The following is a 10,138-nucleotide window of genomic DNA, read 5'->3' on the forward strand; positions in this document are numbered from 1 at the left end:
ACATATAGAGCATGACTCCTTATTTTGAAAAAATATATAAATATAAGCTTGCAATGTCTGAGGAAGATTGTTCAGTTTAGAGTCCTATGTATGCTTTAAAAATTATAACATGAGGATATATCCTATAAGAAATATTTGCTTATGAAAACATAAGATGACTTGTTCAAATTCATACAATCAGGAAGCAGAGCTACTAATAAAATCCTGTTCTTTGGACCCGTAACCTGCTCTGTATTTCATATTACATCAGTGCAGTGACGTCTGCGGCTGCATAATGTCTACTGAAATATTAACAGACCTAACGACTTCCCCATCCCTTTCCTGACCTATCCGCACCTACCTCTAACCGACTTCATGTCTTTTCATTCTCTAAAGATTTCCAGTGTTTTCCTTCCTCTCTCTTTGTTTGGGCCACTGGCCTTGGTCAGGGAAACCTATCCCAGTCCATTCCTCTCTCTCTGAAACCTTTCTTTTTCACTCCTCTATTCTCATGACCTAACAAAAAACAGACAGTAAATATTGTCAAATTAATGAATAAATATCCATCAGACCAGATGCCACTAATCACTTCTCAAAGTTCATCTCAAACGTTCGAGTCTCTCTGAAATGTTTCCTAACTCCTTTTCATTCAATTTTAAACTTTTGAATTGAATAAATTCAGAAATTAGATCATTTTAAAGTCAATCCCATATTTCTACTTCAGATGAAAAAAAAAAAACAAACAAACCAGAAGGGTTCTTTCTTCTAAGAGAATGAACGGAGAAGAGCGAGCCCTCAGCGCAGCACCAGCGCGCGCTGCAGCCCCCGGGCAGCGGGAGCCTTCAGCTCTGGCACTGCCGACTCCAGGGCCAAGCCACACTCTAGGCTCGAGTGGAGGAAACGCCCTCACTCACTATCTCACCTCAGGCTCGTCGGTTAAACTCTCTCCGCCTTGGCGTCCTCAGTGCGAAAGCGGGAAGTACCCACGTCCCAGGTGTTGTGAGGACTCACCAACGCCGGAGGACTCTGAACACCTGCGCGCGCGCAGCCAGCACGCGGAGCGGAGGCGCCAGCGGGCCTCGCGAAGGCGCGCCGTCCGCAGCCGCCGGGCGCGCACCCCGGCAGGCGGTGCCCACACGCCAGGAAACAGGACGGCGCTGAGTTCAGAGCCGAAAGCCTGCGAGCGTCCCTCCAGGCCCATCCGCTCCCTGGACGTGAACGCAGACTTCACGCCCGCTGGCCCAGCGGCCGCTCGAGGGAGCGCGGGAGGCAGGAGGCAGGAGCGGGGGCAGCGGGCCGGCAAAGGCGAGACCCTCCGCTGAGTGAGCGCCGGCCGCCTCCTCGCGAGCCCGGAGGCCGGCCCTAGACGACCAGCTCCTGGTAAACGCAGGGCGAGTCTCTGTCTCCAGGGAATTCAAACTCTCGTGGCTTAAACACAGCTCCCGTGTCACGCAGCGTGTCAGGCTATGAGGAAAAGGTACAGAAGCTGAGGAGACAAAGGGCCGGGAAGGACGCGGAGCTCGCGCGGGAGCAGGCAGCTGATCTGAGGCCGTGCAGGCTCAGCAGACCCCAACCGGAGAGCACGGGCCTCAACAGGAGCAAGTGTGGAAGGCACACTGCCTCAGCCCCAGGTGCAGCCCCGGGGCGGCTGCGGGGCGATGGCTATGCCTAAGCTCAGCAGCAACAGCCAAGAAGCCGGAGCTCACTTCTCTTCTCTCTTTAGAGGAAATGATGGCAATTCAGATTAAAGGAACAAGAAAAGAAGTACAATATTTTAAAAGGAACACGCTTGAGAATTAACGCTTCCTCTCACAGCCTTCCATTCTCTAGTTCCCCAAGGTATTCTTGCATATTTCAATATCTGGCATAAAATATCATCCATCAGCCAAATCTCTTACCTGGAATACCTGTATTTTCTTGGAAACTAAGTGAACAAAAGTCTCCTCCAATTATTTACCTAAGTTCAAAAACATACTAAATTCTTTTCTGAAGTAAATTTATTTTCTACATTCCAATAATACCTAAATCTGTTTTTTCCTTACAATTAAAAGATAACATATTTAAGACACAGCACTAGCTTATCTGACCTATTAAGGTCAATATGTAAAGAAAGCAAAAATACCAAAGCGTGAAAGCATATTTAAAAGTATAAATATCATAAATTAAATCCAAAGCCTTGAGCTGTTTTTGAGTAAATAACAACTATTGACGGTCAGGAGCTCCTAGCCCCGTGTCTCTCGTATCAAGTTCAAGTAAGAAAACTAACGGATGGGCTGGGAAAGGAAAATCCTGACACCGCCTCAGCCACCTCAGCTTCACGGGGCACAGAGGCAACACACTAAGACTCTCCCTTCACTGATGAGAAATACTGCCCCTCCTGAGAGACTCTAGTCAGAGACTGCTAATGGCAGGTGTGCATCGAATAGTTATTCATGGTGTCATTACGGCAGAGGCCTTCACTGATGAAAACTACTGCCCCTCCTAAGAAAGACTTTAGCCAGAAACTGCTAATGGCACGTGTGGATTGAGTAAATGTATTAATAGTGTCAGCATGGCACAGAACTTGTGTATAATCTAATACGCCAGCAGGCCCTTAATGGTTATCAGCCCTCTCAGCTACGAATGTAAATAACAAAAATATTTTAGTCAGCTCTAGAAATGCTTCTGGATTTCGGTCTCATATAGTATTATGCTTACATTATTGTACTTTTGCTTCCAGAATAATCTATAAAACAGATAAATCTGTAAACCTAGGAACTCACGAATGTCTGTTTTTGTCTTTCTGCCATCACACACACACACACACACACACAAAGCACCCACGCACACGCACACCGCTCCTTCACCTCACTTCATCGTGAAGTGCCCTTATAAAATGGAACTTGTAAAATATGACGCTAACTTCTGCCTGTACAACCAAGATCAACACTGTATTTTCCCTAAACCCACGGGGAAGTTTTCCACAGCAGTGGCGAGGGGAAGCAGAGGTTAGCATACAGACTCTCGTTCCTAAAGAAACGGAGCAAGAAAGTGGAAGATGGAAATGAAAGCTCCTTATTCTAGAATTAGTACAAGTGCACAGAATTACATAGCTTACTTTAGACATTTTCTATTTTTCAGGATACTAAAGCATTATTTCTAACACTTTAAGTGAAGAAATTACTCAAAAATGTCCACATTCTCTTCATTAATGGAAAGCCAACTTGATGCATAAGAGATATCTCTAAGGACAGAAACATGTATCCTATCTAAACCTTAATACATGTACACAGATACACAGATCAGATATATAGGTCAACAGCTAAGGAAAATTTAACTAGAACAGAAAATCTGATTCAGATTCAAATTAACAACTCCCCCTTACCCCTTCCTTCTGGCAGTACTTGCAAACCTATAGCAACAAAGTATCACTTCATTATCTTCCCACCAGAGGCTGGTTTTTCCTAACACTTCAGGATGCTTCTGAGATGGCGTATCTGACATGACACCTCCACTTCTCTCCCACGTTTAACAAGATAAAGGGAAAGAAGAGACCAGATAATGCTGGTGTTACAAGCGCGAGAACACAGCCCTTCATGAACATTCAAATTAACTGTAGGGCTCAAACCCTTTTCACTACATCCCAGCATCTGACACGTTCTGAGTTCTCCCTGTAAAGCAGTTATTACACTGTAGGGCCATTCATCCTGTGTTAACTGATGCAATCATTAACTAATAGCAGAAGAACTAGTCTCACTTAAAACATGACTGAAAAAAGCACAGTAACTTTAAAAATGGTAGTTGTTTTAATGACTTTTGTTTAATCAAATAAAGTTGAGCAATCAAACGTGGTTTTCAGAAAAGCCGATTTTTTTTTTAACCTAAAAAGAATGCCTCAAAGAAGACATAAACAGTAAGTTTCCAAGTCAACTACTCAGTATCAGACTTGCCTGGCTTGTGTAACAACATAGCATTTAAGCTTTCTTCAGGGTAGTATTATAATAAAGACGTGATTGATCTGATCTTCCTGCTTTGCAATAATACCCAGAAACACGTGTAGTAACCTACATGCAAAAGCATGCAAGGCTTTCAGGGCTGAGCCATGAATTAAACCTAGAGATCAAGAAGTTCACGTGTTTCTCCCCGACCATATCCGCTCACAAGGCCGTCTCCAGACGAGTGTGCGCCACTGCTTCCCCAGTGTCTGCGCGCCTGAGCACAAGCATTCAGAGGGCAGGAACTGGCCCTCACGCCGGGCTCTCACGGCCATGGGCTTGGCTGCGCTTGCAGGGACTCTTACTACATCCCAGCTGAAAGGCATCTGACGGTGCAATCGCTGAAGCCTCCCTGCTTCCCCTGCGTGCGAGGCCTCGTGCCTCGTACCTTCTGATTTCAGCAGGGCCATGTGTGCTGTGATAGTTAAGGGCCTGTCAATGTTTCCATTATAAACTCTGGTTTTCAGAGGTTTCTATCTTGGCCTATAAAAATAGATTCCGGTCTGTAACTTGGCATAGAAAGTACTAGTATCAGCCCAAGAGAACATTTTTTGTTCCAATGATTAAAATAAAAATCTGTTTAGTAGTTTTAAGTTAAGAGAGTGTTAAAGGCGGGGCGGGGGGGGGGGGGGGAGTATAGAATGTTTTTAAAACCACCACCAAAAACCCAGTGCTCTGTCTCACTCACTGCTTCATTTTAGATTTTGAAACGATTAACACAATATAAACCAATGATACTGAGTAAATGAAAAAACCTAAAAAGAGTTTTAATTAAGAACTATGATAGATACCAAAAAAGTCATACAATTTTAAGCAACTACAAATGTAATATCTCAAATAATTCCCACATTTAAAAATTGTCCAAGTACTCCAAAACTATTTCAAAAATATGTTTTGCTAGATATAAAAATCACGTTGAATGAATCACTACCTGTAGGTTGACTTCAGGTTAGAGGAGACAATCATCAGTCCTCTCTTCAATTTATGCGATAAGACGTTTCTAAGACATATTATAACTGACATATAAAACTCTGAAGCAGTAGTCTTACATACTGTTTGCTAAAAGCTATCTTTTAAGTTTTGGGGTTATTTTTTCAGCATAACGTAGATTTGTCTCCTTCAAAAACGTAACTTATGTAACACTGCTGCACCTTAAGAAAACACATTTTTGAAGCAATAACTTTTATCTGATAAAGGGGGTACAGCACCGGTGCAACTACCACGGAGGGCGAAGTGGGAATAGCTGTCGAAATTATGAGTGTGTACATATGCACAGGTACTCTTTGCCCTCGAGATTACATTCTTAGGGAATTATCCTGTGAATATACTTCAATATGTGGGAAACTATATAGCTGTAACTTAAACACACAGTAATATTTCTCACAGAATTTTTAAAATAGCAAAATGGCTAAACATAAATGTCCATCAAAAGGGGACCTGTTAAGTAAGTTGCTGTAAAGGCGTGCAGTGGTATTACTACATAGCTATTAAAGAAGAGGAGGATGAAAGACGCATATATTGATATAGAAAGACTTCCAAGTTGTAAGTAAAAATAGCAGAAAGGTCCAATGTTACTGCCTGTAGAAGGATACAGGGGGAGAAAGGAGCACGTGTGCATGCATGCGCGCGCGCACACACACACGCGCGCGCGCGCACACACACACACGCGTGCGCACACACACGCACACACGCGCGCACACACACACACATGCACACGCGCACACACACACACGCACACGCGCACACACACACACACATTTAAAGAGAGCGGAATTTGCTTTTGCAAACATAAAACATTTCTAGAAAGACACACAATAAACCAACAAAAGAGATGGTTTCCCACAAAAACAATGTAATAATTTTGAGTGGTATTCCTAATCAAAATCTCAGTATCAGATAATATAACCAAAATAACAGTGGGGCGGGGGGAGAAACAACTCTAAGATCTGAATTACTAAAAACAATAGTAAAATTAGGTATTATTCCTGTATTCAGCCCAGTGGCCCTCAAACGTTGGTGTATAGCAGAATCACCCAAGGTCTCATTAAACAAAGATCCCTAGACTCTATCCTCAAAATTCCTGGTTAATATCTAAGGCTGAGCTGCTGGTCCAGAGACCACACATTGACAATCTCTCTTCTAGATAAATGACTACCTGTTCAAAGTTGTACATAAACGCCCACCTGGTGCAACATTATAATCCAGGTATTATCAATAATATTTCAAAAATAACGCTTGTTTTCTTAAAACTTAAGAAGTCTGGATGGTGAGGGTGGATGATAATTGAGATTATCCTAAGCAGAAAGTGAAGAGGAACTAAAAAGCCTCTTGATGAAAGTGAAAGAGGAGAGTGAAAAAGTTGGCTTAAAGCTCAACATTCAGAAAACAGAGATCATGGCATCCAGTCCCATCACTTCATGGGAATTAGATGGGGAAACAGGGGAAACAGTGTCAGACTTTATTTTTTGGGGCTCCAAAATCACTGTAGATGGTGACTGCAGCCATGAAATTAAGACGGTTACTCCTTGGAAGGAAAGTTATGACCAACCTAGATAGCATATTCAAAAGCAGAGACATTACCTTGCCAACAAAGGTCCGTCTAGTCAAGGCTATGGTTTTTCCTGTGGTCACGTATGGATGTGAGAGTTGGACTGTGAAGAAATCCGAGTGCCAAAAAATTAATGCTTTTGAACTGTGGTGTTGGAGAAGACTCTTCAGAGTCCCTTGGACTGCAAGGAGATCCAACCAGTCCATTCTGAAGGAGACCAGTCCTGGGTGTTCTTTAGAAGGAATGATGTTAAAGCTGAAACTCCGGTACTTTGGCCACCTCATGCGAAGAGTTGACTCATTGGAAAAGACTGATGCTGGGAGGGATTGGGGGCAGGAGGAGAAGGGGACGACCAAGGATGAGATGGCTGGATGGCATCACTGACTCGATGGACGTGAGTCTGAGTGAACTCTGGGAGTTGGTAATGGACAGGGAGGCCTGGCGTGCTGCGATTCATGGGGTCACAAAGAGTCGGACACGACTGAGCAACTGAACTGAACTGAACTGAAGCAAGGGAAGAGGAGGGACAAGGAGTTTAGTTCTACTGCACTTTTGAAACTCAGCCTTTCATCTCCATTTCTGCCATAGATGGAAACCAGTACAATGACTGAAAATATAAACTGAAAAATAATAAAAAATACCTAGGTGAAAATTACATCACATGATAACTACAAAGGGACATATAACTGTGGGTCCCTATACCGACATACTTCTTTTCCTTTGTGACCACATCTGTTTTTTGATTAGTCATATGTGTCATTAGCCACTGGCAGATAAACCTTATCAGCTTCAAACAGAGGTGTCATGGGTTGCATTAAGACCCTTCAACACTTACATGTCTAGATCCTAACCCCAGGGCCTCAGGGTGTGGCCTTGTTCGGAGACACAGTAAGGACAATGTGATCAGGTGGCCCCTGTCACAGGACTGGAGTTCTTCTGGAAGGAGGAAATGCAGCCCCAGGCAGAGGGAGCCCACAGTGAAGACATGGGGAGAGGGGGAAAGGCATCATCCGCAACCCGGGGAGGGAGCCCTCGGAAGGAGCCCGCGGCACTAGAACCAGCTTGCCCTCTGACCTCTCGCCTCCAGAACTGGGAAGCAGTTCCACCTGCTTTGTGACCCTGCCATGGCAGCCCCAGCAGACTTTCGGGGTTTTTTTCCCCCACTTTAGAAGCTGAATGACTATCGTGACAAAATATTGTGTCAAATGTTGAGATCACAAAAATGATTATTATTATTACTTGAGATGACATAAATGTTCATGATTCATTAATTAGATTTCAGCAGTTCTATTCACAGTTTACTGATTCAGTGAGTCACCAACAAAAGGAAAGAGATGCCAGCACCGAGTCCAACCTCCTTTCTCCTGTCAGCCGCAGGGCTTTCTAACCGGTCCCTCTAACCTAGCACCTACCTGACAGGCGGTGTCCCTTCTGACAGGACCCTTCACGCAATTTCCCTGATCAAAATGTTTCGATAAATATCATAAATTTCGATACAAGAACATTCGCTTTTTCCTGTTTCAAGTTCAAGTCAATCATAACTCCCAATAGATGTCTCCTTAAACAAATTACTTAAAACCATTGATTTAGTCTGCACCTAGAAACCTGAAATGTCTTGAAAAGAATAAGCAATTACGTATTACTTATCACAAGAGGGATAGTAACAGAATAAAGTACCATGTAATACACTTGTGCAGACCTATTCTCTTTCAAATAATCCCTCAGTAAGTAGGGCAAGGGACTAACTACCTCAAACTTTGAAGCATGGGTGTTCTTGATCTGTGGACACCTCATAAATGCCCTCGGCTATCATGCAAATCCTATCTCTTGATTCCAAAACTTGTATGTTAACTTCTCCTGAGGGGTTTGTACCTTACATAACCTTCACTTTATATTGTGCATCAGGGTTACAAACACGGCCACAATTACAAACTTAACTTTGAATTTCCTGTCATTTTATTATCAAATGTCTCAACTGATGAACTGCTAACCATTTGTTTCGGCTATCCATTTGGTATAGCTCTCCATTTCTTTCATCTTTAAAAAAACAAACAGTATTCAATTGTCAGAAAAAAATAACTGTACAAATTCTTCTCTAGTATCTATCCTCCTTTCTCTCTTTCTCTCAGGGTTCACTTACAGGGTTTAAGAATCTAACCAGGCTGCTGATAAACCCCTATTATGCTACAAGTAAATACATTCACTAGGTAAATAAATTTCACACCTTCAAAAATTATTAAAGACTATATCTTGGCTTCTTTATACATAATACTCAAATGCTACTATTTCTTTCAGGCCCCAGACAGAACACCTCTTATTAGTCCTACAATTAAATGATTCAGCAAGCAGCCACACTGTCTCTGCCTTTTAACAGTTCCAATCAGTAGCAGATCTAGGTGTAATCAACAGCAGCAGGGGGCTTCGGGAAGCAAAACAAAACAGAAACAGTAGGGGTCTTTACCGGATACAGTAACTGATACAAGGGGACATTACAGTAGTTGATACAAGGGGACATTACAGGCTACTTTAATCCAGGTTAGTCTAAGATATTAGAGCCTGATTTTATCATCAGAAGTGAAATAAGCAGGGCAACTTTTGAGTATATGGATACAGAACAAATTTCAAACAGTTAAGAAGGTTAAAATAAAAGGGGACTGCTCTCAAAAGGAATCTTCTTGGCCTCAGAAGGGTCATTACTTCAGTTCTGGTTACTTAGCACCCACTTAGCTGATAAATTAAAGCCCTCCTTACCTCCTACTGTTACCACGCCTAACCAATTTCATATCATATACTTATAAAAATCCAAGCATCTCAGAGAGTAACTGGCAATCCTCTTACTTCTCCTAAGACATGCTTAAAATTTTACCAACAACATCAGGACAGTCTTAAAATGTAATTTAGCAAAATGCTCTCATTTCTTTCATTTTCCTATTTTTGATTCCCTAGCCTAGAGTATAGGGATGGTAGTTTAGTGCTGCGGCTGATGCAGGTAGCACGGTGATTTATTTACATGAAAAATCAAAAGCCAGTGGTGGTATGATGGGATGGCTACAAATTTTAACTCTACAAAAATCCACAAATGGAAATGTTACCATAGTAACTACCTGATCATTGCACATGAGGTTAGCTGACTTCATGATGTAATTCTATAGCTGTTTATTGCAACATGTGCAATGAGATGTCTACGACACTTCAAGTCTCCTATTTCCTTACTCTGCTCTGAAGAACAGGATGTGAGGGATGTGGCTGACACGTTTACAGTCTTGTCCAATTTTCCTACACTTCTTTCAAATCTTCCAAAACATGAAACAGCTTAAAAACGTTAGTTGGCTAAGGTTTAAAACATCTAACTGCAGAATCCTATACAGCACATATTCCAATTCATAACGTTAGACTTTCACGTGGCAGGAAACCAGTGTACCTGACGGCAAGCACTTCTCTTTCCGAAAATGTTTCCAAAGTTGTCAGCAACTCACCTACAGTTCTTCTACCTCAAAAAGCAGCGTTTTGTTTTGTAAAAGGAAAAATACGAAAACAGAAAAAGCATCTTATATCCTCCATCCGGAAAGCGCATGCATACAAACGTTAACAAAAATCATTATCAGTAAATAGACATTTCTCGTGAAAAGGTGCTTTT

At 42.4% G+C, this 10,138-nt stretch overlaps 1 protein-coding gene across 23 annotated transcripts in view; it reads right to left on the reverse strand.

Moving 5' to 3' along the window:
* Positions 1 to 10,138, reverse strand: part of TBC1D5 (TBC1 domain family member 5) — a 593,981-nt gene that overhangs the window by 379,295 nt on the left and 204,548 nt on the right. The window contains exon 1 of one of the 23 annotated variants that reach the window (XM_069568966.1): positions 902 to 1,695. The exons of the other annotated variants lie outside the window; for them this stretch is intronic. The gene's annotated coding sequence lies outside the window, so the exon portion shown is untranslated. Of the gene's footprint in view, positions 1 to 901; positions 1,696 to 10,138 lie in introns of those variants that run through there. 23 annotated transcript variants of the gene reach the window in all.

Source organism: Ovis canadensis, chromosome 1 (assembly GCF_042477335.2).
Source record: "Ovis canadensis isolate MfBH-ARS-UI-01 breed Bighorn chromosome 1, ARS-UI_OviCan_v2, whole genome shotgun sequence".
NCBI lineage: Eukaryota > Metazoa > Chordata > Mammalia > Artiodactyla > Bovidae > Ovis > Ovis canadensis.